Below are 27,617 nucleotides of genomic sequence, written 5' to 3'. Positions count from 1 at the left end.
TATGTGAAATATAGTAAGTGCTCGATAAATGTTAGCTAGTGTTTCTATTAGACATGATATACTCTTCCATCACCGAGTTCTAGCTGTTTGTCCCTTTTCACCATATCTTCTTTGTCTGACATAGCATTCCTCTCCTTTGGCTAAAATTTCAAGTTAACTTGATTCATAGCCTATACTTTGTTCATTTGTATATAGACATGTGAGGTCCTAGTACTGTTCCCAATTCAATTCCTTGTTTTCTGCCAAGACTTACCAGTCTTCTGTAACGTTGTTGTTCTTCTCATGGTATTCTCCGTATGAGTACAGTTTTATCTGGGCATTTTTCCTTCCCTGCAAATTTCAGGTTGGCACTTTTCTGCCAAACGTAGTTCTTCCAGCCATGCAAAAACACTCCAGCCTCTGCAGGAGTTCACTATCCCAGAAATCCATATTCATCCCTACCCATAAAGAAAGCTGGCTGGTCACTTCTCACATCCTCCTTTATCTTACAAAGACACAGCCTTTTCCTGGAAGGAAGATAAAAGCATATCTTGTGCCCTGAGGTCCTTCAGCTTCCTGCCTAGAACTTCAAAAATTCGCAGAGAGACATTTTGGACAGTTGTGGCTATGGTCTATAAGCCCAGATGAGCCATTAGAAGTTAGTACTAAAAGGATTTGATCAACAGCAGACTCTTTGTCTTAACCCAGATATAATCGAGAGCCAAAAATATGTGGGCACATAGCTAATGAGTATCTGAGTGGTCGGGGAGGAAAGAGATGCAAAGTTGGACTCTACTTCCAGTGTGAGCTCTCTGATGTTCAGGAGGGTCTGAAGGGTCATACATTCATTATGCTTGTGAGGTTTCTGCCCAGCAAGGTGCTGGAGACACTCTGAGTGTGGGTTGTGTGATGTAGAACAAGGGGAGCAAGGACTGAAGTGTTTTCACATTCATTATACCTAGAGATTTTATTCCATGTAGAGACTCTCAGAATTATAATCGAAGCCTGTTCCATATGTATAATCTTAACTGGGTCCTTTCTCCTGTGGGAATTTATGATATGTAACAAGATGTGAGCTCAGGCCTCAGATAAGAGCTTCTTTCCACATTCATTAAATTTCATCAAATTCGTAGTCTCACTCTCTGTTTTCTCATGTGAAACTTCTGTGCTGGGAGAGGGAGTCTACCTTCTGTATATCATCTTACCTCTCAGATCTGCCCTCGACAACCACAGTTCCCTTTAAAAGTGGAGTTTGGGTTAGTCTTTTATTTCCATGGGCTCCCACCACATGTCTTCATCTTAGACTAATGATAATAAAAGCATCTGCTAATATTAAGTATTTACCATGTGGCAGGCTCTGTGCCGATGACGTACAGTTACTCAATCCCGGCATCAGGGATTGAGGAGGGCGCGGTTTTCAGGCCCATGTCACTTTCCCCGCACCTCCTTTCCTTTAAACACTGTGTGGCCACAGCACAGACGGCTCCCCCATTTGCCCTTAGCCTTGGGCCCTGGGGTCCACCATTGTGACCAGAGGACTCGGCACCCCCAAATATATTTTGGGGGACACATTGCCACCCTGACTGACCTTAACTCTTTATGTCCACCAGGTGGGAGTATTGAGATTTTAAAGAACCCTCCAGAAAATAGACTCAGCGTGTGAGGTGAGCCACCTCAAACAGGTCGCTTGTGATTTCAGTGGGTGAAAAGGCTTATCAAAATCAAAACCAAAACCAAACTTCTTTTATAAAAGCATATTTTAGCTATTTCAGTGATACCAGAGAGTGGGATATATCAGAAACACTGCATTGTTTTGAAGATTTTCTGGATGTAATAACTCCATACACATTCACCCTTAAGCACAAACATTCTTGGATTTACAGTTCTTGTTACTAGTTCTAATGGTTTCCATGAAAGCTTGGATTATCATTTCCTGGGCTGATGCTTCTCCAACTTGCTCCCAACGGCAGAGGAGAGAGAGTAAATGTGTACCCCAAGAACTACGGACTAGCATAAAGTGGCTCTTTGGAGAAAAGCAATGTCTTCGAAGTCCCAGGTTTCATTTTACAAGTTGTGTGGATTTTGCTTTCTATTTTTTAATATATGTAAGTGTTTTTAATTTCAAAACTAGCATTAAGTAACATGGCCATGACTGGGAAATGTGGCACGCTTAACCTCTGGTCAGTCTGGGAGCGTGGCGTTATTATTTCTGGAAAGGCAGGAAGGGACTGGACATGCAGTGTCCTTCAGTATGGAGAGCTCATCAATCTTTGTCTCCCTAGGGATTTTCCTGTGCTTATCTTCTCCATGTTTGACCCCTCTTTGCTGCTTAGATCATTTTTCATTCTGCATTTTGGCCCTCCGTATTTGTTTCGATTAACATTTTGATTATTTTTCAATTAAATGTGGTCTTGCAAAAACAGTGCTTCATTTCTGGCCTTCAGCAGTGCCCTTTCTTCCATACCTGAGGCTGCCACTTACTCATGATAACTCCCAGACTCTTCCCTGAATTAAACCTTTCTGATTAAACTTGGGTTTATCTTAATTCTTTCACACTCTCATTTTAGTACTGTTCACATTGTCAGATTTTGTTTTAAAAATAACTAAATAATATAGGTATGACAGCCTTACATCTTCTACCAGAACAAATTTAAAGTGATTCCTATAACTACATACAAGAGCATCACAAATGGGAGAAGGAGAGAAACATGACTAATAAAAATTATACTATTCATGGTATCTATAATGATGATGATGATGGTGGTGATGGTGAATAAGAGTGGTAAACATAAGAAGCAGCGAGGGAGAATGTTAGTTCACATGGTCTTACTTAAAGGCCCAGTCTTTATCTTCAGACATCCCTCCTGAATGTTTGCCAAACTCAGAGTAGAAATGCTGCTGATGACTATAACCACGTTTGGGTGAATTTGGAAGTGTGTTGCTGCTTCACTGTTTTATTTATAGCTCTCTTTTACTGCCCTCATTTACCCCCATCCCCATCATCCTTTATTAAAGTTGAGATGTTGGAATTAGTAAATGACTGAAGGAAGAGTGTTGCTGAATATTTTGTCAGTTTGATTGACACAGGAACTTACTTTCATACAATTACAGTATAGGATTAACTCAGGGAAGCTAAACATTTATTAAAGATGTCAGATTCTGGAGGACTTCCCTGGTGGTGCAGTGGTTAAGAATCCGCCTGCCAATGCAGGGGACACAGGTTTGATCCCTGGTCCAGGAAGATCCCACATGCTGCAGAGCAACTAGGCCCATGCACCACAACTACTGAGCGTGTGCTCTAGAGCCCTCAAGCCACAACTACCGAGCCCGAGTGCGACAGCTACTGAAGCCTGTGCGCCTAGAGCCCGTGCTCTGCAACAAGAGAAGCCACCACAATGAGAAGCCCACACACTGCAACGAAGAGGAGCCCCAGCTCACCACAACTAGAGAAAACCCATGCACAGAAAAGAAGACCCAATGTAGCCCAAATAAATAAATAAATTTATTTAAAAACCCCCACAAGATGTCAGATTCTGGACCTTCCTGTTAGCAGTTGTGGTAGATTGTATCATTTCTTCAAAACATTGCCTGCCCCTCTTATTTTTTTTTGAATTTTATCTTATTTGTTTTTTATACAGCACATTATTATTAATTGTCCACTTTATACATATTAGTGTATATATATCAATCCCAATCTCCCAATTCATCACAGAACCACCACCCCCACCCCCGCCGCTTTCCCCCCTTGGTGTCCATAAGTTTGTTCGCTGCATCTGTGTCTCAGTTTCTTCCCTGCAAACCGGTTCATCTGTACCATTTTTCTAGGTCCCACATACGTGCATTAATATATGATATTTGTTTTTCTCTTTCTGACTTACTTCACTCTGTATGACAGTCTCTAGATTCATCCACATCTCTACAAATGACCCAATTTCGTTCCTTTTTATGGCTGAATAATATTCCATTGTATATATGTACCACATCTTCTTTATCCATTCGTCTGTCAGTGGGTGTTTAGGTTGCTTCCATGACCTGGCTATTGTAAATAATGATGCAATGAACATTGGGGTGCATGTGTCTTTTGTAATTATGGTTTTCTTTGGGTATATGCCCAGTATTGGGATTCCTGGGTCATATGGTAATTCTGTTTTTAGTTTTTAAGGAACCTCCATACTGTCCTCTATAGTGGCTGTATCAGTTTACATTCCCACCAACAGCGCAAGAGGGTTCCCTTTTTCTCCACACCCTCTCCAGCATTTGTTGTTTGTAGATTTTCTGATGATGCCCATTCTAACTGGTGTGAGGTGATTGTGGTTTTGATTTGAATTTCTCTAACAATTAGTGATGTTGAGCAGCTTTTCATGTGCTTCTTGGCCATCTGTATGTCTTCTTTGGACAAATGTCTATTTAGGTCTTCTGCCCATTTTTGGATTGGGTTGTTTGTTTTTTTAATATTGAACTGCATGAGCTGTTTATATATTTTAGAGAGTAATCCTTTGTCTGTTGATTTGTTTGCAAATATTTTATCCCATTCTGAGGGTTGTCTTTTTGTCTTGTTTGTAGTTTCCTTTGCTGTGCAAAAGCCTTTAAATTTCATTAGGTCCCATTTGTTTACTTTTGTTTTTATTTCCATTAATCTAGGAGATGGATCAAAAAAGATCTTGCTGTGATTTATGTCAAAGAGTGTTCTTCCTATGTTTTCCTCTCAGAGTTTTATAGTGTCCAGTCTTATATTTAGGTCTCTAATGCATTTTGAGTTTATTTTTGTGTATGGTGTTAAGGAGTGTTCTAATTTCATTCTTTTACATGTAGCTGTCTACTTTTCCCAGCACCACTTATTGAAGAGACTGTCTTTTCTCCATTGTATATCCTTGCCTCCTTTGTCATAGATTAGTTGACCGTAGGTGCGTGGGTTTATCTCTGTGCTTTCTATCTTGTTCCATTGATCTATATTTCTGTTTTTGTGCCAGTACAATATTGTCTTGATTACTGTAGCTTTGTAGTATAGTCTGAAGTCAGGGAGTCTGATTCCTCCAGCTCTGTTTATTTCCCTCAAGACTGCTTTGGCTATTCGGGATCTTTTTTGTCTCCATACAAATTTTAGGATTTTTTGTTCTAGTTCTGTAAAAAATGCCATTGGTAATTTGATAGGGATTGCATTGAATCTGTAGATTGCTTTGAGTAGTAGAGTCATTTTCACAATATTGATTCTTCCAATCCAAGAACATGGTATATCTCTCCATCTGTTTGTATCATCTTTAATTTCTTTCATCAGTGTCTTATAGTCTTCTGCGTACAGGTCTTTTTTCTCCCTAGGTAGGTTTTTTTTTTATTTATTCATCTAATTTGCCGCTATTTCTCTTTCTTTTTTGTTTTTTTTTTTTTTAGAAGATGTTGGGGGTAGGAGTTTATTAATTTATTTATTTATTTTTGCTGTGTTGGGTCTTCATTTATGTGTGACGCCTTTCTCTAGTTGTGGCAAGCAGGGGCCACTCTTCATCGCAGTGTGCAGGCCTCTCACTATTGCGGCCTCTCTTGCTGCAGGGCACAAGCTCCAGAGGCGCAGGCGCAGTAGTTGTGGCTCACGGGCCTAGTTGCTCCGCGGCATGTGGGATCCTCCCAGACCAGGGCTCGAACCTGTGTCCCCTGCATTAGCAGGCAGATTCTCAACCACTGCGCCACCAGGGAAGCCCCCTAGGTAGGTTTATTCCTAGGTATTTTATTCTTTTTCTTGCAATGGTAATTGGGAGTGTTACCTTAATTTCTCTTGCAGATTTTTCATCATTAGTGTATAGGAATGCAAGAGATTTCCGTGCATTAATTTTGTATCCTGCAACTTTACCAAATTCATTGACTAGCTCTAGTAGTTTTCTGGTGGCATCTTTAGGATTCTGTATGTATAGTATCATGTCATCTGCAAACAGTGACAGTTTTACTTCTTCTTTTCCAATTTGGATTCCTTTTATTTCTTTTTCTTCTCTCATTGCCATGGCTAGGACTTCCAAAACTAGGCTGAATAATAGTGGCGAGAGTGGACATCCTTGCCTTTTTCCTGATCTTAGAGGAAATGCTTTCAGTTTTTCACCATTGAGAATGATGTTTGCTGTGGGTTTGTCATATATGGCCTTTATTATGTTGAGGTAGGTTCCCTCTATGCCAACTTTCTGGAGAGTTTTTATCATAAATGTGTGTTGAATTTTGTCAAAAGCTTTTTCTGCATCTATTGAGATGATCATATGGTTTTTCTTCTTCAATTTGTTACTATGGTGTATCACATTGATTGATTTGCGTATATTGAAGAATCCTTGCATCCCTGGGATAAACCCCACTTGATCATGGTGTATGATCCTTTTAATATGTTGTTGGATTCTGTTTGCTAGTATTTTGTTGAGGATTTTTGCATCTATATTCATCAGTGATATTGGTCTGTAATTTTCCTTTTTTGTAGTATCTTTGGCTGGTTTTGGTATCAGGGTGATGGTGACCTCATAGAATGAGTTTGGGAGTGTTCCTTCCTCTGCAATTTTTTGGAAGAGTTTGAGAAGGATGGGTGTTAGCTCTTCTCTAAATGTTTGATAGAATTCACCTGTGAAGCCATCTGGTCCTGGACTTTTGTTTGTTGGAAGTTTTTAAATCACAGTTTCAATTTCATTACTTGTGATTGGTCTGTTCATATTTTCTATTTCTTCCTCGTTCAGTCTTGGAAGGTTATACCTTTCTAAGCATTTGTCCATTTCTTCCAGGTTGTCCATTTTATTGGCATAGAGTTGCTTGTAGTAGTCTCTTATGATGCTTTGTATTTCTGTGGTGTCTGTTGTAACTTCTCCTTTTTCATTTCTAATTTTACTGATTTGAGTCCTCTCCCTCTTATTCTTGATGAGTCTGGCTAATGGTTTATCAATTTTGTTTATCTTCTCAAAGAGCCAGCTTTTCATTTTATTGATCTTTGCTATTATTTCCTTCATTTCTTTTTCATTTATTTCTGATCTGATCTTTATGATTTCTTTCCTTCTGCTAACTTTGGGGTTTTTTTGTTCTTGTTTCTCTAATTGCTTTAGGTGTAAGGTTAGGTTGTTTATTTGAGATGTTTCTTGTTTCTTAAGGTAGGATTGTATTGCTATAAATTTCCCCCTTAGAACTGATTTTGCTGCATCCCATAGGTTTTGGGTCATGGTGTTTTCATTGTCATTTGTTTCTAGGTATTTTTTGATTTCCTCTTTGATTTCTTCAGTGATCTCTTGGTTATTAAGTAGTGTATTGTCTACCCTCCATGTATTTGTATTTTTACAGATTTTTCCCTGTAGTTGACGTCTAGTCTCATAGTGTTGTGGTCAGAAAAGATACTTGATATGATGTCAAATTTCTTAAATTTACCAAGGCTTGATTTGTGACCCAAGATATGATCTACCCTGGAGAATGTTCCATGACCACGTGAGAAGAAAGTGTATTCTGTTGTTTTTGGATGGAATGTCCTATAAATATCAATTAAATGTATCTGGTCTATTGTGTCATTTAAAGCTTCTGTTTCTTTATTTATTTTCAGTTTGGATGATCTGTTCATTGGTGAAAGTGGGGTGTTAAAGTCCCCCACTATGATTGTGTTACTGTCAATTTCCCCATTTATGGCTGTTAGCATTTGCTTTATGTATTGAGGTGCTCCTATGTTGAGTGCATAAATATTTACAATTGTTATATCTTCTTCTTGGATTGATTCCTTGCTATTATATATTGTCTTTCTTTGTGTCTTGTAACAGTCTGTATTTTAAAGTCTATTTTGTCTGATATGAGAATTGCTACCCCAGCTTTCTTTTGATTTCCATTTGCATGGACTACCTTTTTCCATCCCCTCACTTTCTGTCTGTATGTGTCTCTAGGTCTGAAGTGGCTCTCCTGTAGACAGCATATAGATGGGTCTTGTTTTTGTATCCCTTCAGTGAGCCTGTGTCTTTTGGTGGGAGCATTTAATCCATTCATGTTTAAGGTAATTATCGATATGTATATTCCTATTACCATTTTCTTAATTGTTTTGGGTTTGTTTTTGTTGGTCCTTTTCTTCTCTTGTGTTTCCCACTTAGAGAAGTTCCTTTGGCATTTGTTGTAGAGCTGGTTTGGTGGTGCTGAATTCTCCTAGCTTTTGCTTGTCTGTAAAGCTTTTGATTTCTCCATCGAGTCTGAATGAGATCCTTGCTGGGTAAAGTAATCTTGGTTGTAGGTTCTTCCCTTTCATCACTTTAAATATGTCATGCCACTCCCTTCTGGCTTGTAGAGTTTCTGCTGAGAAATCAGCTGTTAACCTTATGGGAGTTCCCTTGTATGTTATTTGTCGTTTTTCCCTTGCTGCTTTCAGTAGTTTTTCTTTGTCTTTAGTTTTTGCCAATTTGATTACTATGTGTCTCGGCATGTTTCTCCATGGGTTTATCCTGTATGGGACTCTCTGCGCTTCCTGGACTTGGGTGGCTATTTCCTTTCCCATGTTAGGGAAGTTTTAGACTATAATCTTTTCAAATATTTTCTCGGGTCCTTTCTCTCTCTTCTCCTTCTGAGACCCATATAATGCGAATGTTGTTTCGTTTAATGTTGTCCCAGAGGTCTCTTAGGCTGTCTTCATTTCTTTTCATTCTTTTTCTTTATTCTGTTTCGCTGCAGTGAATTCCACCATTCTGTGTTCCAGGTCCCTTATCCGTTCTTCTGCCTTTGTTATTCTGCTATTGATTCCTTCTAGTGTACTTTTCATTTCAGTTATTGTATTGTTCATCTCTGTTTGTTTGTTCTTTAATCCTTCTAGGTCTTTGTTAAACATTTCTTGCATCTTCTTGATCTTTGCCTCCATTCTTTTGCTGAGGTCCTGGATCATCTTCACTATAATTATTCTGAATTCTTTTTCTGGAAGGATGCCTATCTCCACTTCATTTAGTTGTTTTTCTGAGGTTTTATCTTGTTCCTTCATCTGGTACATAGCTCTCTGCCTTTTCATCTTGTCTATCTTTCTGTGAATGTGGTTTTTGTTCCACAGGCTGCAGGTTTGTACTTCTTGCTTCTGTCTGCCCTCTGGTGCCTGCCCCTCTTTAGTGGATTTATTTCTACAAAATCCCTCCCTTGGGAAGGAGTTGTATTTGTCAGGCTTGGCCACATAACTTATTTCAGCCAGTGAGCTGTGAGCTGGAGTAACATATGCCTCATTCAGGAAGATGGTGTAAGAACCATCCTGTGGTTTTTCCATTGCTCTTTCCCTCTGCTATAAGAACAACATGCCCCAGTGAGGGGCATCTCCTTTAATGTGGATCCTGGAATGAGAAAATCATGTGAAACAGAGCTACAGTGTACCATTATGAGTGACAAACAAACCTCTTTTGTTAGCCACTGAGATTCTGAGGTTATTTATTACAGCAACATAACCTAGCAATAGCTGTGTGACGAGCCAGTGAAATCATGTTTTTTTATAATTTAATTTATTTTTTATACAGCACATTCTTATTAGTTATCCATTTTATACATATTAGTGTATATATGTCAATCCCAATCTCCCAATTCATCACACACACCCCCGCCACTTTCCCCCCTTGGTGTCCATACGTTTTTTCTCTACATCTGTGTGTCTATTTCTGCCCTACAAACTGGTTCATCTGTACCATTTTTCTAGGTTCCACATATATGCTTTAATATACGGTATTTGTTTTTCTCTTTCTGACTTACTTCACTCTGTATGAGTCTCTAGATCCATCCACATCTCTACAAATGACCCAATTTCATTCCTTTTTATGCATGCCAGTGAAATCTTATCAGGCAATTTTACCTAACCATGAGCAATAGTAGATGGTCCTTGATATAGTGTATCTATTATATCTTTAATATATTAGTCATGCAAGAACAAGTGTAGCTGGAGTCTATAGCCCTTGATTATTTTCAGCAAAATCCTTTCTTAAATTTTATTTTTTAATAAATAAGGACATGTACATTCTATTATTTTGGTATTCTTCCTTTTCCACTAAGAATTTTAGAGAAAACCCACGTATGAGCTCAGTGTACAGATATATAGTACATTGTCAAATGAACTGGTTTTCCAGGTACAATTATAAAGGATTGTTCAGTAGTCAAGATTCCTGGGTTTCAAGGGATGGTAGGTTGGGTTCCCTTGGAAGAAGAATCTGAGATGGAGATTAGTGTGCAGGAAGTTTAAGGAGAACCCCTGGCGTCTATACTTTTGGAAGGGAAGGGAAGGGAAGAAAGTGTGACTGGGAAGAGAGGAAAGTTGGACTGCAATGCATTCTGGAGAAAGGACTCAACCAGCCTCACAGGGAGCTCTGAAGCTGGGCTGGCCCTTCAGAGTTGTCCCAAGTTGAGATGGGAGGCGGGTGTGGAACCTTTATACTACATTAACCCGTCTTGGATATGAGCTTTCTAAGGGGGTGTTATCTTGGGCAAGGCAACTCTTTTCAGCTGAGGCAGTTCCCCCAGAGAGCTGACAGTGGAGTCCCCTCTGCTGACTGCACTCTCAGCTGCTGGGGGAATAAGTTCTTTTGTCCCAAAGGGTATCTGTGTGGCACATGATGACCTCCACTAAAGTCTTCCCCTTGTGCCACTCAGAGTCATTTCATTATGAAAGTTCTGGGAGCATATCATCCAGGATTTTGATGGGCTTCTTTTCCTGGGGAAACTTATGAGAACAAAATTGGTGGATGTGAACAACAGCACCTACTGCTGCCATTGGTCTTAGGGCTGCAACCAAAATCCACTGTCCCGCTCCCGTATGATCCATTCTAGATTGCTCTCACTCTCCACATCTCCACTGGTCTCTGTGGCCTCCCTAGCATCATGATTTTGCCGCTGGTAACCATGCCCTTCTCAGGCCATGGCTCATATACTTGTCCGTTTACTATCAAAAGTCGATGATGGAGTATGTGGAGGTGCCTAAGTGAATCACCAAATGTTGACATTTTCCTCCCTGGGCCCATTGTGTAACAGTAGCTGTTACCTCCTCCTGATGATTTGGGTCAGTTATCCCAGCCAGGTTGGTTCTCTATCTCTCGTCTGCTGGTCTCTTGGCAAGAGGAGCCTGAAACGCCCAAGAGGCAGCTGTAGCTTATGGGGCTCTTGCCGTGTCCCCTGGAGGAACTGTTTCCCCTTTGTGAACCACGATCTCTAAACCCACAGAACCCAGAGTTAACAGGACAGGAAGCACAAATTCTCCAAGTATTGATAGCTCACTGGGAGTGATAGTAAACGGGCTGTTTCTGCTTCCATCCCTTGAATCCTAGGCTCGTGGATTCCGCCTACTGGGGAACACAGCACCACAGAAGTCATCTGATTTCCAATGTTTATTGCAGGATCCTGGAGGATGATGCCCTATCCCCGCAAAACTTTAGATAGTCATATGTGCTGATAAAAAATAATAACGATAATAAGGCAGGGAGGCAAAGGGAGTATAGGGTGGGATAGTTACAATTTTAGATAGGGTGGCCAGGGCAGGCCTCACCAAGCAGTGACATCTGAGTACAGATCTAAAGGAAGAGAGCAATTTAGGGTGAGATCATTCCAGGCAGGCGGAGCAGAAAGTGCCCTGGCCTATGGCCGGAGTTTTCTGGGAGTGCTCAAGGCACAGTGAGGTGATCAGCATGCCAAGGGTAGAGAGAAAGAAGCAGAGAATTGGTAGATGAGGTCAGACTGGCGGTAGGTGACCATACTATGTAAGGTCTTAGAGGTCATTGTAAAACGTTTGCTTTTACTCAGAATAAACTGAGAAACCACAGGAGGTTTTGAGGTGAGAAGTGATATGATATATGTTTTACCAGAATCTCTGTGGCATCACTGAGGACAGACCAAAGGGGAAAAGGTGGAAGCAGAGGTGCCAGTGACGAGGCTGCTACACAACTAGCAAGAGATGGTGGTGGTGGGACCAGGATGGTGACAGTGGGGGTGATCTTAACAGAGCAGGCTTCCAGAGGCACCTGTCACAGTACATTCAATGTCAGAGGGGCCTCTTAGAATTGTGTAATGTGGTAATACCAGGTGAGTCAAATTTTGCTACAGTTTAAGGCAGGGGCAACCAGATTTGATGATACAGAATGTGAGAAGAAGAGTGGTGTGATGGACGGCTCCAAGGTTCTTGGCCTGAGCACCTGGGAAGTTGGGGTAGCCATCCATCGAGATGGAGGAGACAGTGCAAGGAGCAGCCTGAGAGATGGGAGCAATAATGGGAACTCAGTAGCGGACACATTAAGCTTGAGATGCCTGGGACTTCCCTGGCGGTCCAGTGGTTTAGACTTCGCGCTTCCACTGCAGGGGGCGCGGGTTTGATCCCTGGCTGGGGAACTAAGATCCTGTATGCCTTGCAGCGTGGCCAAAAAAGTTAAGCTTGAGAACCCTGTTGGACATCCAGTCAGCAACCAGATATTGAGCCTGGAGACCATGGAAGGCTCCAGAGTTATGCATTTGGGAATCATTAGCATTTAGATGGCATTTGAAGCCATGAGAATGAATGAGATGGCTTAGTAAGTGTGGTGAGAATGTGTGAGATCACTTAGAAGTGAGAGTAGGTAAGAAAAAAAAAAAAAACCCGAACCAAACCAAAGACTGGACCTAACGCACTCCATGGTCAGAGTGTGGGGGAATGAAGAGGATCCAGTAAAGAGATAGAGCAGGATCAGTCAGAGAGGTGGGAGAAATCCAGGCCAAAGAGCTATCCTGGATGCAAATGAAGAAAGAGCTTCAAGAAGAGCCCCAGAAGGAATGAAGTAGCCAGGCATACGGTCTCAAGGATGTTCCCTGGGCTATTTGAATCTGATCTAGACTTATGCCAGTGAAGTATCATAGCATGTGCATCCTGGCCTCCCTTCAGAATGTTGACAATAAAGGCCCAGCTCATCATTTCCAAAGCAAGCCTGGTATTCTAGAGGAGGGACCCAAGGGTACAGAAGACGTTTCAAAGCATTTGGTCAGGACTGTTGTTCTTTCATTTCTATCTTTCTGAAAACGCCTATTTTAACAAGTTGTTTTTGGAGTCTTGCCTGGAAAGCTAAAAAGAGCCGGAAGCTGCCTGTTGTCCAGAGCCCACAGCTGAGCACAGTACATGAGAGGATGTGTGAATATCCATCGCTGCGCTTGTGTTGAGGCACTGCTAGAGCCATGCCCAGAAGCGGCAGCAGCAGCTAAAACCACCCTGGAAATTCCATTTGTTACCAACCAACTTTGAGAATGCTTTTCTGTTTTCTTAAATAAGACTTTTGAGGAGGGGGAAGCGGCAATGGGAATTTTAAAACAAATATTTTCAGGAGACAAAGGATTGTCATATTTTGTTATTAGTAACTACAAGCAGAAATGTGAAAGCACTTTTTAAAAATGTGGTGAAAACAACTCTTTTCTTGATAAGAATACAATATTTGGGGAGAACGTGGATCAGATATTTCCTCCTGAATTACTGCATCATAACAAATTCTGTATGATTTCACTCATTTCAAATATATTTTAAGACAGGGAAATGGGGGAGAAGGAGTTAAATAAATGAATATCCAAAGCAGTTTGAAGTAATGAAAAGTTTCCTTTTCCATAGGATATAATATTTTTTTAAATGTTTACTTTTTTTAATGCTGTTCATTTCAAATTTAAATGTTATTCACAGGATAGCTATTGGAAAGTTTGTACCTCTGAGCAAATTTTTTTTTAAAGTTGGAGGAAACAAAATTGGGGGTTTTTGTTATTTTGCTTTTGAATAGCTTGTTAAGAGTAAGCAGCTTTGTTAAGCAACTATCATTTATTTCTAGCATATTTTGGTTAGTTATGAAAATTAATGGTAACTAATTTCTTCAAACCCTGGGTTTAAACACTATCTGAAATAACTCAATGTTACTGGATTATTGTCCCGACCTGCACATTATTGGCCCCAGGTCCCTTCCCTAGCTTTCTTTAGTTTCTCAATGAGTCTCTGGGTGAAGGCAATGATTCTTCTCTTGCCCCATAAGAAACCACTTGGGGACGACATCTCACCACAGTCCTGGCTGCCTGAGCCCTGAGAAAGCGGTGGGTCTCTGACACCCCAGACCTTGGGTTAGAAATTGTGAGAAGGCAGCCCCCTGCTAAGCTGTTTCTCTTTTGCCATCTCTGCCCTGAAGCAGCTCTTTCTCTTTGTGAAAACAGTTCCTTCACCTGTTGCTCAAGGCTTCTTTCTCTATAGCAGGATTTTTCGAAACATGAGCTGATGAGTTGGAAAGCAATTTAGTGCGTAAGGAGGGAGTTATCAATAATTACATGGGGACAAGAGGCATAAGCTGGGACTGCCCTGGACAAAGCAGGACATGTGCTCACCCGCTAGCTCAAGATCAGAATTAAAGAAAGTGAAGTTGAATCGGAAGAGAAGATATCAGCGTGTCACATATAGAAAGTGTAAATAGTATTTTATGACACTTTAGCTGGGAGCAGGTCAAACACATTTCTTACTGGAGTCAAGGACAAAAACATTTGAAAATCACAGCTCTATAGGGCTGAGACTAGTCTGCAGAGGGGACTTTGGGTAAGGCCATTATGCTTTCCTTCTAGGTTGTTCTCCTCTACTCTAGCCTCCTTTTGCCCTAAATAAGGCTCTCAAACAATGCAAGTCTTACAACTAAACTCCTCCCACTTGAACCCCAGCACTGGGCCTGGAGTAAGCCAAGTTCCCTGAAACATCATGTCTTTGCTTATAGGATAACACTTTGCTTGTCTGAAATCATTGAGGAATGTAAGCGGTTCATCTATTATAAGGGTATCTAAATGCGAACTTTCATGGAATAGAAGCTGATATAAATATATTTTTTCTCTGCACGCTCCTTAAGGATAAGAGCCTTCTGAGAAAATAGCAGCACCCTGACAGGTAGAGGTCCTCAGTAACTGCTCATTGAACTTTGCTGGTCTGATGACTGGGTTTTCTCTCCTGCCCCGTCCTGTGAAAACTGATACCCACATGTTGTTTCTTGGGTGGTATAACTGCCCTCTTTGTGGAATGTCTTCAGTATTTTCTCTCATAACAAGGATAAATCTCTAGCAGGAGAAAATGTATACTCTGGAAATAATAGTGCACTGGGGAAAGGTTCAGTTAGAGAGTTCACATAAAGCAGTTGGCACAGTGCTGGGTACCCGGTAAGTGCTCAGTAATGTGGACTGTTGCCATTATTAAGTAAACAGAGTAAAGACAGAACAACACAGAAAAAAAATTGTTGGCTCTTGTGTCACTTCACAAGAAGAGCCAGGGCCTTTAGCACTTAGCTTGGTGGTTCTGTTTATTAAGTAACCATTAGTGAATTGATTTTCTTTTCTTTCTTTCTTTTTTTTTTTTTTTTTTTTTGGGCGGTACGCGGGCCTCTCACTGTTGTGGCCTCTCCTGTTGCGGAGCACAGGCTCCGGACGCGCAGGCTCAGCGGCCATGGCTCACGGGCCCAGCCGCTCCGCGGCATGTGGGATCTTCCCGGACCGGGGCACGAACCCGTGTCCCCTGCATCGGCAGGCAGACTCTCAACCACTGCGCCACCAGGGAAGCCCTAGTGAATTGATTTTTAAGTGATACCATGGATTCTCAGGACCCCTGACCCCCCCCCACTTTTGTATGTCTTCTCTGTGCACTCTCTTTACCCAGATAATGCAGAGCAGGCTTTCCACCAGGTTGTGAAGCAAGAGCGGGCTCATGAGCTCTGGTGCTGATTCCTCTGAAATTGCAATCTCTGTGGTTTGGTTCAGGGGGGCTCTTGCCCTGGACTTGGCTGGTAGTCTGAGACAGAATCATGGCTTCCCAAGCAGTTAAGCAGGGATTCTCAACCTCAGCACAACTGACACTTGGGGCAGGATAATTCTTTGCTGTAGGGGTTAGCCTGTGCATTGCAGGATGTTCAGCAACATCTTTGGCCTCTGTTCACTAGATTCCAGTCGCATCTCCCTCCTCCACCAAGCTGTAACATCCAAAACTGTTTTCAGACATTACCAAATGGCCCCTGGGTTCAAAATGGCCCCAACCAAGAATCACTGAGCTAAATTAAGGACAAAAAGGCAAGATAATCGTCTTAAAATACACCAGTCTTAAGTGACTTTAATTAGTTACATATATTTTAGGACTTACCGAGTAGACATGCTTAAAGGACACTTTTGCAACGTTTATTAGTATTGTGTCATGAATAACATAATTTAAAATGTCTCACCTTTTAAAATGCAGCGTGAATCAAGAAATCACTCAACCTGATTCCCTCACACTCCACGCACAAGCCTTGCCTTCTGCTTACAACGTACTTCCCTTTCTGGGCAAACTCCTACTCACCCTCCAACACCCAGCTCAAATGTCACATCCTTTTAAAGAATTCCATGTGTTCCAGTGGTATTTTATGTATATCTTCTACCACCATATTTACATATTATTATAATTATTCATAGGTCTGTCTCCCCAGCAAGGGTAGGAACTATGTCTTACTCACTTTTCCACCTCTAGCCCTTGGTACAGTGCCTGTCACAAAGCTTTTCCACAGCTGGTTGTCAGAGAGTCAGTGTGGAAGCTGCAAATCTGAGTTTCAATCCTACTCTGCTCCTTATTAACTATAGGACTTTAGACAAGGCATTTAACTCTCAAAAATGCTGTTTCTCCACCCGTAAGATGAAGATAATAGTATTTACAACTTGATGGTTTTAGTGATTTCAAAACAATGTTGTGATTTAAAAACACCCAGTTACATCAATGCCTCTTTGAGAAATGAGCTGTGGCTGACCATGGGTTAGAATATATGAAGTCCCTCCTTTGAGTTTTGTAGCTGGGCAGAGTGTAGTTCAGACACCTTGGGGAAATGTTGTGTGTTATTACTTGATTATGACTGTGTAATAATTTAATAGTGATTTTCATTAAAATATTTTTTCAAAGAATTGTGTACTTCAACTCCCAGGAATATATCCAAGGGGCTTCATTCAGGGCTGGAAGGAGGCCTAAGAACCACCATTATTTGTATGTTACTGTTCATGGGACCTCATTAGCACCCCAGGCTGAAGAGGCCTGGTGACACTGGCTTATGTCCTCATAAATTGGGTGCTGCTCTAGGGAACATTAATCATACTCCTGTGATTCATCTGCTCTCTGCTTGTTCCATTGGAAAGCAACCAGGAACAGAAAGCTCATGGACTCTGGGGCCAGATAATCCACTTGTTAATGTATAATCTTTAGTAAATTGTTTAACCTCTCCAAGCCTCATTTTTCTCATCTTTTAAAAATGGGATGAAGAATAATTGTTCTCATAGTTGTTTTGAAAATGAAAAGAGGTCACATACAATGGATTTTTGGCACAGTGAAACTACTGTGTATGATACTATAATGATGGAGACGTGTCATTATACATTTGTCCAAACCCACAGAATGTACAACACCAAGAGTGAACCCAAGTATAAGCTATAGTCTTGAGGTGATTGTGATGTGTCAGTGCAGGTTCATCAGTTGTAACAAATGTCCCACTCTAGTTGGGGATGTTGATAACTGTGGAGGCTACGCATGTGTGGGAGCAGGGGGTAAATTGGAAATCTCTGTACCTTCCCCTCAGTTTTGTTGTGAACCTAAAACTTCTAAAAATTAAACTCTATTGAAGAAAAAAGAGGTCACATATATAAAACATCTAATACATGCCTGGCTCATAGGAAGTACTTGCCCAATATCAGCTACATTTTGCTCACAGATGACAGTGCATTTCAAACATCACTCAGCTGTCTGTCCACCATGTGGAATATATCTGGCTTGCCTCCTTACTGTCAAAGGCTCTGGTATAAAGAACTTGAACCCATGTCAGGAATTATTCCAGTATTAGTAGTGGTATTATTATTGCCTAGTAATAATAATCATATTAATGACGATATCAACCACAGTGAACAGGTATTAAACATTAGTGTGCCTACATTTTTCTACATGCTTCATACACACTACTCAACAAACCTATGCAGGAAGTTCTATTCTTAACCCCACTTAACAGATTAACTGAGGCACAGATGGGTTAATTGTGCCATGTCTCACAGTTGAAAAGTGGGGCAGCCAGACCTGAAAACCACAGACATCTGCCACCAGAGTGCATCTTTTTAACCACTGGGCCTAACTGAAGGCCGTTCATTGTTTTGTTCACTGGCTCAACAAACACACAGTGAACAGTTATTTTGCTCTAGGCACTGAAACTCTGGAGATAAATAAGACATAAGTCCTCAAAGAGTTCACAATCTAGTGTGCAGGACAGATATGTGAACAGATGATTTCCATGAAATGGGATAGGAACAACAACAGAGGTCGATGTTACATACAGGGGAAGCACCCTAGTGGCAGTGGTGGGTTCTCTGGGTTATACCCTCCTGAGAAAGGGCCCCTGGAGTGGATTAAATAGAGGAACAGCCTGCCACAGCAATGAGTACTTGGCAGCTGGGGTGGCTGGTCAGACACAGGTAACCCCTGATAAACTTAGTCTGAAACCTACTTAGAGATAATGTAGCTTGTCATTAGTCACTGGGCCCATAATTTTACTACTTAGTATCTTTGTCTGGGAAAAGAACAATAATCAAATACCATGTGACTCAGAAGCTAGGCAGTTGCTTATATTGTTCTCATTATCAATGGAACTGATAAACTGTGAAGCAGGTACTCAACTTGTTCTATAGAAATAAAAAAGTGCTGTACTTTGACGTGTACGTTCTATGATGAGACTGTGTTTTCCGTGGTAGGCTGCACAATGGTGATCTCAAGGTTTGTTCTGAGCAGGAGGGAATTAGAAAGAAATGTTTCAGATTATGTCCTTCCTCTGTGAGTGCTTGTTTTCTGAGTTGTTAGGGAAAATGTGAAATGGCAAGACTCCTCAGGAAGGCTGCCCCACCGAGCATATGTTTGTGCTCTTCTCATTTTCAGTGATGTCCTGGAAGAGAACTGTGGCCTTGGAGAAAAAGCCATTGTTCCAGGAACGCCCGTCTATAATGCATTGTGGCTTTCAACCAATACATCACTTAAGGGATGGAAAATCCGTATGCGTCCTCAGTGCCTCGGGGTTTCCAAATGAGCGGAGAAATGAGCTTCTCTGGATTCCAGTGTTGCAGTTTGGCAATACAGGCCTTTCCCTGCAAAAAAAAAAAAAAAAAAGAAAGAAAGTTGTGAATTTAAGGGAGACTTCTTACATAGATCTCCTTGGTAGCTGGGTTAAAATGTGGAGGAATTTTAAGCATTTTAAAACACCAATAAGAGCTAATTCCAAGCATGGTGAATTTGCCTTCATTATGAAACAATGTCTTGTGTTGTGAAGGGAGATATTACACAGGGATGTGATGGTGACTTGGAAAGAAGAGGGGCTGCTGAGGGAACAGGAGGACTGCTGAGGGGGAAAGCCATGCAGAGCTGATGCTTTCTGTTGTAGCTACAGACTCAGCATGGCAAGGGGCTTTTTTTTTTTTTTTTTTTTTTGCGGTACGCGGGCCTTTCACTGCCTTGCCTCTCCCGTTGCGGAGCACAGGCTCCGTACGCGCAGGCTCAGCGGCCATGGCTCACCGGCCCAGTCGCTCCGCGGCACGTGGGATCCTCCCGGACCGGGGCACGAACCCGTGTCCCCTGCATCGGCAGGCGGACTCTCAACCACTGCGCCACCAGGGAAGCCCGGCAAGGGGCTTTTAAATGATCTGGACCAGTGCCGCTCCTCTTTTTTCTCTGCACCAAACACTTGACAGACACAAAATATTTGTAGTAGAAACCATTGCAGGGCTGGGTATCAGAACCGGGGTGGAGGTGGGCGCATTGGGAGGAAAGGGATGAGGTGGGGAAGGGAAGCAAGGCGGTTCTAAAAACAACCCAGCCAGGTGAGCGGGAACTTGCCTACTGAGCCTCCCAGGAGTCATTACTGCTCCAGGGAGACGCTCTCCTTTGGGACTGCTGTGACTGAGGCCACTACCCCTCCAGGGTTACACTGGGTCATACGTAGGCCACTCCTCCACGTCTGCTGGCCCTAAGTTCTCTGGAATTCCGCCAAACACACCTGATATCCCTTCCTACGTGACCGTTCTTCAAATACCAGGAGTCAGATCCCTTCTAAGACTCCTTTTCTACATGAAACTTCTGCTATTTTTTTTTTCTTACCCATCCTACACTCTCATCCCTCAGGACCCCACTATGTGCCAGGTGAGGCCAGGTAATCTGAAAAACAAATCCATGATACTGTGTCAGTCAGTGGTAATAAGTTACTCTTATGTCTACAATCGCAAAACAGGAAGAGGCCTTAGAGGTCAGCTCAACCCAACTCCACATCGATACGTGGAAAAAAATGGAGGTTCAGTTGTTGGTGGGTAAATTAGGACCAACATGCAAATTTCTGAACCCTCAGCATAGCAGGGCATGTGCCAGACCACATTCCCGGGAAACATTTTAACAGGCAGCAAATCAAAGTATAAGGCGGGATTAACTAACAGCGCGATAAAGAATCCAGCCTGCTGTAGTTTTTGCCTCTTTCGGCACACTCCATATAATTTACTTTTACAAAATAAGATCCTCCCGAAACCAGTGGGGCTCCTAAGGATGTTTTTTTCTTACTATTAACCTGATAGTTTGTGGTTGTTACTGTTTTGTGGGTAAAATACTCACACAAAGTGAGTTGTTCTTCCCCTTGTTTTCGGTTGGTGGTATTTTACCTTCAAAGACGTAGCTCTATGGATGCAACTTATTTCCAAAATTGAAAGATCCTCAAAGGACCAAATAACAGTAAAGTGTGGGATTGTATTATGTAGCAGGTGTATCATTCCCTATGAAGGAAGGAGAGAGGAAAAAAATTCAAAGCAATATTATTGGTGTGAACAGTTTGCTGAAAATACACAAAAAGTTCATATAATTCTTTTAAATGAACTTTTAATTTAGAATAGTTTAAGATTTACAAAAAATTGCAAGGATAGTACAGAGAGTTCCATATAGCCCACACCCAATTTCTCCTATTATTAACATTTTACATTAGTATGATACATGTAACACAATTATGAACTAATATTGATGCATTATTATTATTAACCAAAGTTCTTTCTTTATTCAGATTTCCTTTGTTTTTATCTAATGTTCTTTTTCCGTTCCAGGGTTCCACCCAGGATATAACATTACATTTAGTCATCGTGTCTTGGCTATGACAGTTTCTTAGACTTTCCTTGTTTTTGGTGACAATTGTGAGGAGTATTGGCCAGGTGTTTTTTTTTCTAACTTTTGTGTTTTTTTTGGCCACGTGGCGTGGCTTGCAGGATCTCAGTTCCCCGACCAGGGATTGAACCTGGGCCATGGCAGTGAAAGCCAGGAAAAGCCAGGAATCCTAACCATGAGGCCACCAGGGAACTCCCACCGGCCAAGTATTTTCTGGGTCTCTCAATTGGGACTTGTCTGATTTTTCCTTATGATTAGAGTGGGATTATGGGTTTTATGGAAGATGATCTAAGAGGCAAAGCACAGTTCTCAGCAATTGTATCAGGAGTATATGCTATCCACGTGACATAGCTGTTGTTAATCTGGATCACTTAGCTGAGGTAGTATTTGTCAAGTTTTTTCACCATAAATTTATTCTTTTTTCCCCCTTTCCATAGTGTACTCTTTGGAAAGAAGTTGCTATTTGTAGCCCACACATAAGGAATAAGGAGTTATGCTCCACCTCCTATGATCCATTTGGAGTTAATTTTTGTGAAATGTATAAGGTCTTTGTCTAGTTTTATTTATTTTTGCATATGGATGTCCAATCGTTACAGCACTGTTTAAAAACTAACCTTTGAATTGCCTTTGTGCCTTTGTAAAAATCAGTTGACTGTATTTGTGTGGGCAATTCATTTGACATTGAAGGTACACTTGAGAGTGATTCTTGAGAAAATTAGTTGACTTTGATTTTATTTCCACTAGTCTGTGTAATTTCATTTTATTAAAATCTTTTATCTCCACACAGGTAACTGTCATCTCAGCCTTTGCAAGTGGCTTCTCTTAATAAGAAACAAAAAATCTTCAATTTCAATTTTCTCTTCCGTAGGTAAGATTAATAGAAAGAGATTTTAGAAAACCTCCACTCTCCCGGTATTGTTTATCTTTTGAGAAAAGGGAAGATGCCTGTGAATGACTTAAGATCAAACAGCTGGCAAGTGGTAGCGCCACTAACCAATGATCAATGATTCATCCAGGACTCCAGCCAGGACTATCACCCCGCATGGTCTCCTAATTTGAACAGAGGCTTCTGTCTCTTCAGATCATTTTCTCCAGTCATACTAATTCATAAATATACATACTTCTCAGGTGACTGAGTAAACAAATCCTCCACAAGGCTAACCAGAAAACTAGCCCAGGGGAAATCACCCTGAGAAGGTTGGTTAGAGCAAAGCACTAACGAGGCAACTCCTGAGTTCTTGCATCCCGGGAGACAGCTTATTTTTGATCTGCATCCAAATGGCAGCTATAAAATCTCTTAAGTTTCTGGTCACAAAAGGAACTCAATGAGAAAATGCTGGATTTTATATGTGCAATCCACTACTATCATTGGGAAATATAGCTCAATAGCTGAACGGGCACATCCTGTGGATACTGTTAGGAAGATAATTTTCACATGAGAAAAACAATAGTGCACCTAACCTTGTGTGGGTGGGCATTATGTTAGGTGAGTATTTTGTTCACAAGCAAATAGACATATGGAGAGATGATGAACCACTCAATAGATGGAAGGAGAAACTTGACATTTTGATTCCACAGAATTTCTTAAATATACTAAATAGATTTGTGAAGCTATGAATAGTTAGGTCTGTATGCTAAACAGTTAGATCACAAGATGCTTCCTAGTCTTTCATACATCATCCAAAGCAGCAAAAATGATCTTGGACGGTGAATGGAGGGGTTAATTTTATTCTTTCATTAAACTTTATTCAGATCTACTGCCCTAACCATCTTGCCAATTCGTTTAAAATATATTTGACTTTAAAACATTTCTCCATTATCTCCAAAATCATTATAATTAATTATAAAAGTCATCATTTGTTAACCCCCTACTGTGTGCATAATATTATCTTAAGCATATTTATGCTCATTAGTCGCATGCAGTCTTCACTTCAGTTCTATGAGGTGCATTACATCATTGTTTTCATTTTGAGTGATTAAGAAAACGACAACAACCCTGTAGTTTATGTTCAAAATTGTCATGACTTGTGCTTACTGCATCCCAGTCAAAACTCTAACTTCTTTATGCCCCTGATCACAGCTAGCTGCCCACGAGATTGAGTCATTTCAGTAATTCATACTACTATGAAAATGATGACAGATGTTTATCTGTATAGAAGATCTGGAGAAATCAAATCTAATGGTAGATTTTTATGTCAGTGAAAAGACATTGTTGGGAAAGGGAGTGCAGGAGACAGAGAAGGATTTCATACCTTCCTTTCAAATACACTTCTTAAATGTTTACCTGGTAAGATGGAAAACCAGGTATGTGTGTCTATCAATAAGAACAGCGTGTATTAGAGAATGAAGACTTGGCTTCTTCAGGGAGTACTGCTGGAAAGAGTAGAGACCTATGTGTGTGGTGGGATTTTCTGTCAAGGGTTATCTACCCACAGGTGGGATAAGTGAATTAACTGTAGTTCTGCAGCTAAGAATTCACAGGTTACAATTATAATAATTAGAGCATGTCCAGGAAAAGGTTTACAAAAATAACTTAGGTGATGGTTAGTATTGGGTACTATTTTTGGTCAAATATACATCCTTGTTTTTATTTTCTATTTTTCTTCCACTTAAAATTAGACACATTTCTTCTTGGTCTTTTGTACTTTAGACAGACATTATTGGGCAGCGTGGATTCAAAAATACATCTCTATTCAGTTTAGGCTAAATTGGAACTCTCACATTCTTATGGTTTGGGGCTATGAGAAAACAGAAGAACATTTTGGTGACCTAAATAATTTGACCTGTCGGGATTCTACATCATTTTAACCAAAACATATACTATCTATGGCTACTGTAGTTGTACAAGACGCATACCGTATCTAGTGTTGTGATTAAAAGTGAGGGCTCTGGAGTCGGACTATCTGAGTTCAAATTCTAGCTCTGCCATTTACTAGTCATGTGACCATAAACATTTGTTTAACTACCTTGTACCTCAGTTTCCTCATTTGTAAAGTGAGAGCAATAATAGTACTTTTTTCATAGGATCGCTGTGAGAAATCAAAGAATCACTTAGAACAATGCTTGGTACAAAATAATCATTCATGTTTGTAGCCACATAATTTTGAAAAAGATGAGACAAATTATTAACAACAGGAAGATGTGATCGTGATGAAAGTGACAATGGGGCTCATAATTATGAAGGCAAGTTGTGGAGTTATAAAAATCTTTCCCTTATAGAATATTCTTGGTTTGGTCACATACACACACACATAAAAAGAGTTTGGTAAATTCCAGCTATAGTTTTTTCTTTAATTCAACAACTATTTATTGAGCATCTACTATGTTCAGGCATTTTATTAGGCACTGGGAATTCAGCAATGAAGAAAGCAAACTCCTGTCCTCATTGGAGATTATATATATTAAGGAGAGATACAGAAAATACAGACATGAATAATGGGAATTCCCTGGCTGTCCAGTGGTTAGGACTCGGCACTTTCACTGAAGTAGCCTGGGGTTCAATCCCTGGTCGGGGAACTAAAATCCTGCAAGCTGCACAGTGTTGCACTCCACAGTTCATATCTGTAGTTTTAACTAATAATATACATTCTTTTCATCTATTTTTCTTGAGCATGTTAATCATACTTAATATCTGGATCAATATCTCTTTGTATCTTTTGTTTGCTTTTTGATTTACAATGTTGTGTTAATTTCTGCTGTAAAGCGAAGTGACTCAGTTATACATACATTCTTTTTCATATTCTTTTCCATTGTGGTTTATCACAGGATATTGAATACTGTGCTATACAGTAAGACCTTGTTGTTTATCCATTCTATGTATAATATTTAGCATCTACTAATCCCAAACTTCCAACCTATTCCCCTCCACCCCCCTTGGCAACCACAAGTTGGTTCTCTATGTCTGTTTCTGTTTCATAGATAAGTTCATTTGTGTCATATTTTGGATTCCACATGTAAGTAATATATGGTATTTATCTTTTTCGGACTTACTTCACTTAGTATGATAATCTCTAGGTCCATCCATGTTGCTGCAAATGGCATTATTTCATTCTTTTTTATGGATGAGTAGTAAACCATTGTATATATGTCCCACACCTTCTTTATCCATTCATCTGTCAATGGACATTTAGGTTGTTTCCATGTCTTGGCTATTGTAAATAGTGCTTCTATGAACATAGGAGTGTATGGATCCTTTCAAATTATAGTTTTGTCTGAATATATGCCCAGGAGTGAGATTTCTGGATCATATGGCAACTCCATTTTCAGTTTTTTGAGGAACTTCCATACTGTTTTCCACAGTGGCTGCAGCAAATTTTAAAATTAATTTTTATTGGAGTATAGTTGCTTTACAATGTTGTGTTAGTTTCTACTGTACAGCACAGTGAATCAGCTATATGTATAAATATAGCCCCTCTTTTGTTGGATTTCCTTCCCAGTTAGGTCACCACAGAGCATTAAGTAGAGTTCTATTACTATCTTTCTCTTTATGGTTTTAGTACTTGTTTCTGTGTCCTGCAATGCCTGGGAAATTTTGATCCAATTTGATCCAGACATAGTATTTTAAAAATTAGAGGGCTTTGGGGTAAAATCTTCCTCCAGAGAGGCTTTACCCCTTCTACTAGGGAGCTGATCACTTTAATCCAATCAGAGGTAGAACCAACTGCAGGCTGCATTACAGATTTTTATATTTAGACTTTATTTTTTAGAGCAGTTTTAAGTTCACAGAAAAACTGAGCAGAAAGTACTGAGTTCCCATTTGCCTCTTGCCCGCACCCTTGCATAGCCTCCTTCATTATCAACGTCCCTCACCAGAGTGATACATTTTTTTTTAATTTATTTTATCGAAGTACAGTTGACTTACAATGTTGCATTACTTTCTACCGTACAGAAAAGTGATTCAGTTATATATATACAAACATATATATATAAACACGTGTATATATATATATATATATATATATATATACACACGCACATATATATATATGTGTATATATATATATATATATACTTTTTCATATTCTTTTCCACTGTGGTTTATCACAGGGTATTGTATATAGTTCCCTGTGCTACACAGTAGGAGCTTATTGTTACCCATTCTACATATAATAGTTTGCATCTGCTCATCCCAAACTTCCTGTCCACCCCTCCCCCACCTCCACCCCCTTGGCAACCACAAGTCTGTTTTCTATGTCTGTGAGTCTGTTTTGTAGATAAGTTCATTTGTGCCATATTTTAGATTCCACAGATAAGTGATATCATATGGTATTTGTCTTTCTCCTTCTGACTTACTTCATTTAGTATGATAAACTCTAGGTCCATCCATGCTGCTGTCAGTGGCATTACTTCATTCTTTTTTATGGCTGAGTAGCATTCCATTGTATATATGTACCACATCCTTTTTGTCCTAGAATGGTACTTTTTTTTTTTTTACTAGGGATGATTCTACATTGACACATTATTATCACCCAAAGTCCAGAGTTTATGTTAGGGTTAACTCTTGGTGTTGTACATTCTACAGGCCTTGACAAATGTATAATGACATGTATCCATCATTATAGTGTCATACAGAGTAGTTTCACTGCCCTAAAAAATCTCTTGTGTTCCACTTATTCATCTCTCCGTACCCCTAACTCCTGGCAACTACTGATCTTTCTATTGTCTTCATAGTTTTGCCTTTTCCAGAATGACATATAGTGCATTACAGTTTTTGTGAGACTCTTTTACGTCTCTGATCTGTCCCTGTTCCTAGAGAGTAGCCCTCTGCTATAGACTGAATGTTTATGTCCCCCCCAAATTCATATGTTGAAACCCTAACCCCCAATGTGATGGCAATAGGAGGTGCAGTCTTGAGAGGTGATTTGGTCATGACGGTGGAGCCCTCATGAATGTGATTAGTGCCCTTATAAAAGAGACCCTGCAGAGCTCCCTCATCCCTTCTGACAAGGGAGGACACAGCAAAAAGATGGTCATCTATGAACAAGGAAGTTGGCTCTGGCCAGACACTGAATCTGCCAGAGTCTTTTATTTATTTACTTATATTTTGGGCCGTGTTGGGTCTTCGTTGCTGTGCACGGGTTTTCTCTATTTGCGGTGAGTGGGGGCTACTCCTTATTGTGGTGTGCGGGCTTCTCATTGTGGTGTCTGCCAGAGTCTTGATCTTGAACTTTCCAACCTCCAGAACTGTGAGAAATAAATGTTTGCTGTTTAAGTCACACAACCCGACCCAACTAAAACACCCTCCTGGAGTTCCACCTGAGGACTTGGGGTGCTCACTGTAGCCCTGTCCTCCTGTGAGTCTTTTAAGTTTGCAAAATCTCTGTTCTACTTTATAGAGACTTTCTATTTAGTTTCTTAACATCTTGATCCATGTAGTGTCAGAACCTGGGAAAACAGGTCAAGTGTCAGACTCGGTTTTCCAGACACCCTTCTCACTGGCATCCCAGCCTCACAGGATTCTGATTTTTCTCTCCAGCCCCACAAACTGCTGACAATTCTGCTGCCTTCTCTGCCCCTTGGT

General features: G+C 40.5%; 1 long non-coding RNA gene across 1 annotated transcript; it reads right to left on the bottom strand.

The window, feature by feature from the left end:
- Positions 1 to 15,937: 15,937 nt before the first annotated feature.
- LOC113618722 (uncharacterized) lies at positions 15,938 to 20,712 on the bottom strand. Its single transcript, XR_003432096.1, has 3 exons — positions 20,608 to 20,712; positions 20,060 to 20,116; positions 15,938 to 19,053 (listed from the first exon to the last, which is right to left on the bottom strand). It is a non-coding gene; the product is annotated as an uncharacterized LOC113618722 (long non-coding RNA).
- Positions 20,713 to 27,617: the final 6,905 nt, after the last annotated feature.

This window comes from Aethalodelphis obliquidens, unplaced genomic scaffold, assembly GCF_003676395.1.
Source record: "Aethalodelphis obliquidens isolate GAN/ISIS:26980383/991018 unplaced genomic scaffold, ASM367639v1 scaffold6, whole genome shotgun sequence".
In the NCBI taxonomy this organism is placed as follows: Eukaryota; Metazoa; Chordata; class Mammalia; order Artiodactyla; family Delphinidae; genus Aethalodelphis; species Aethalodelphis obliquidens.
The sequence above is the reverse complement of the archived record's forward strand: the minus strand, read 5'-3'. Positions and strand labels throughout refer to the sequence as shown.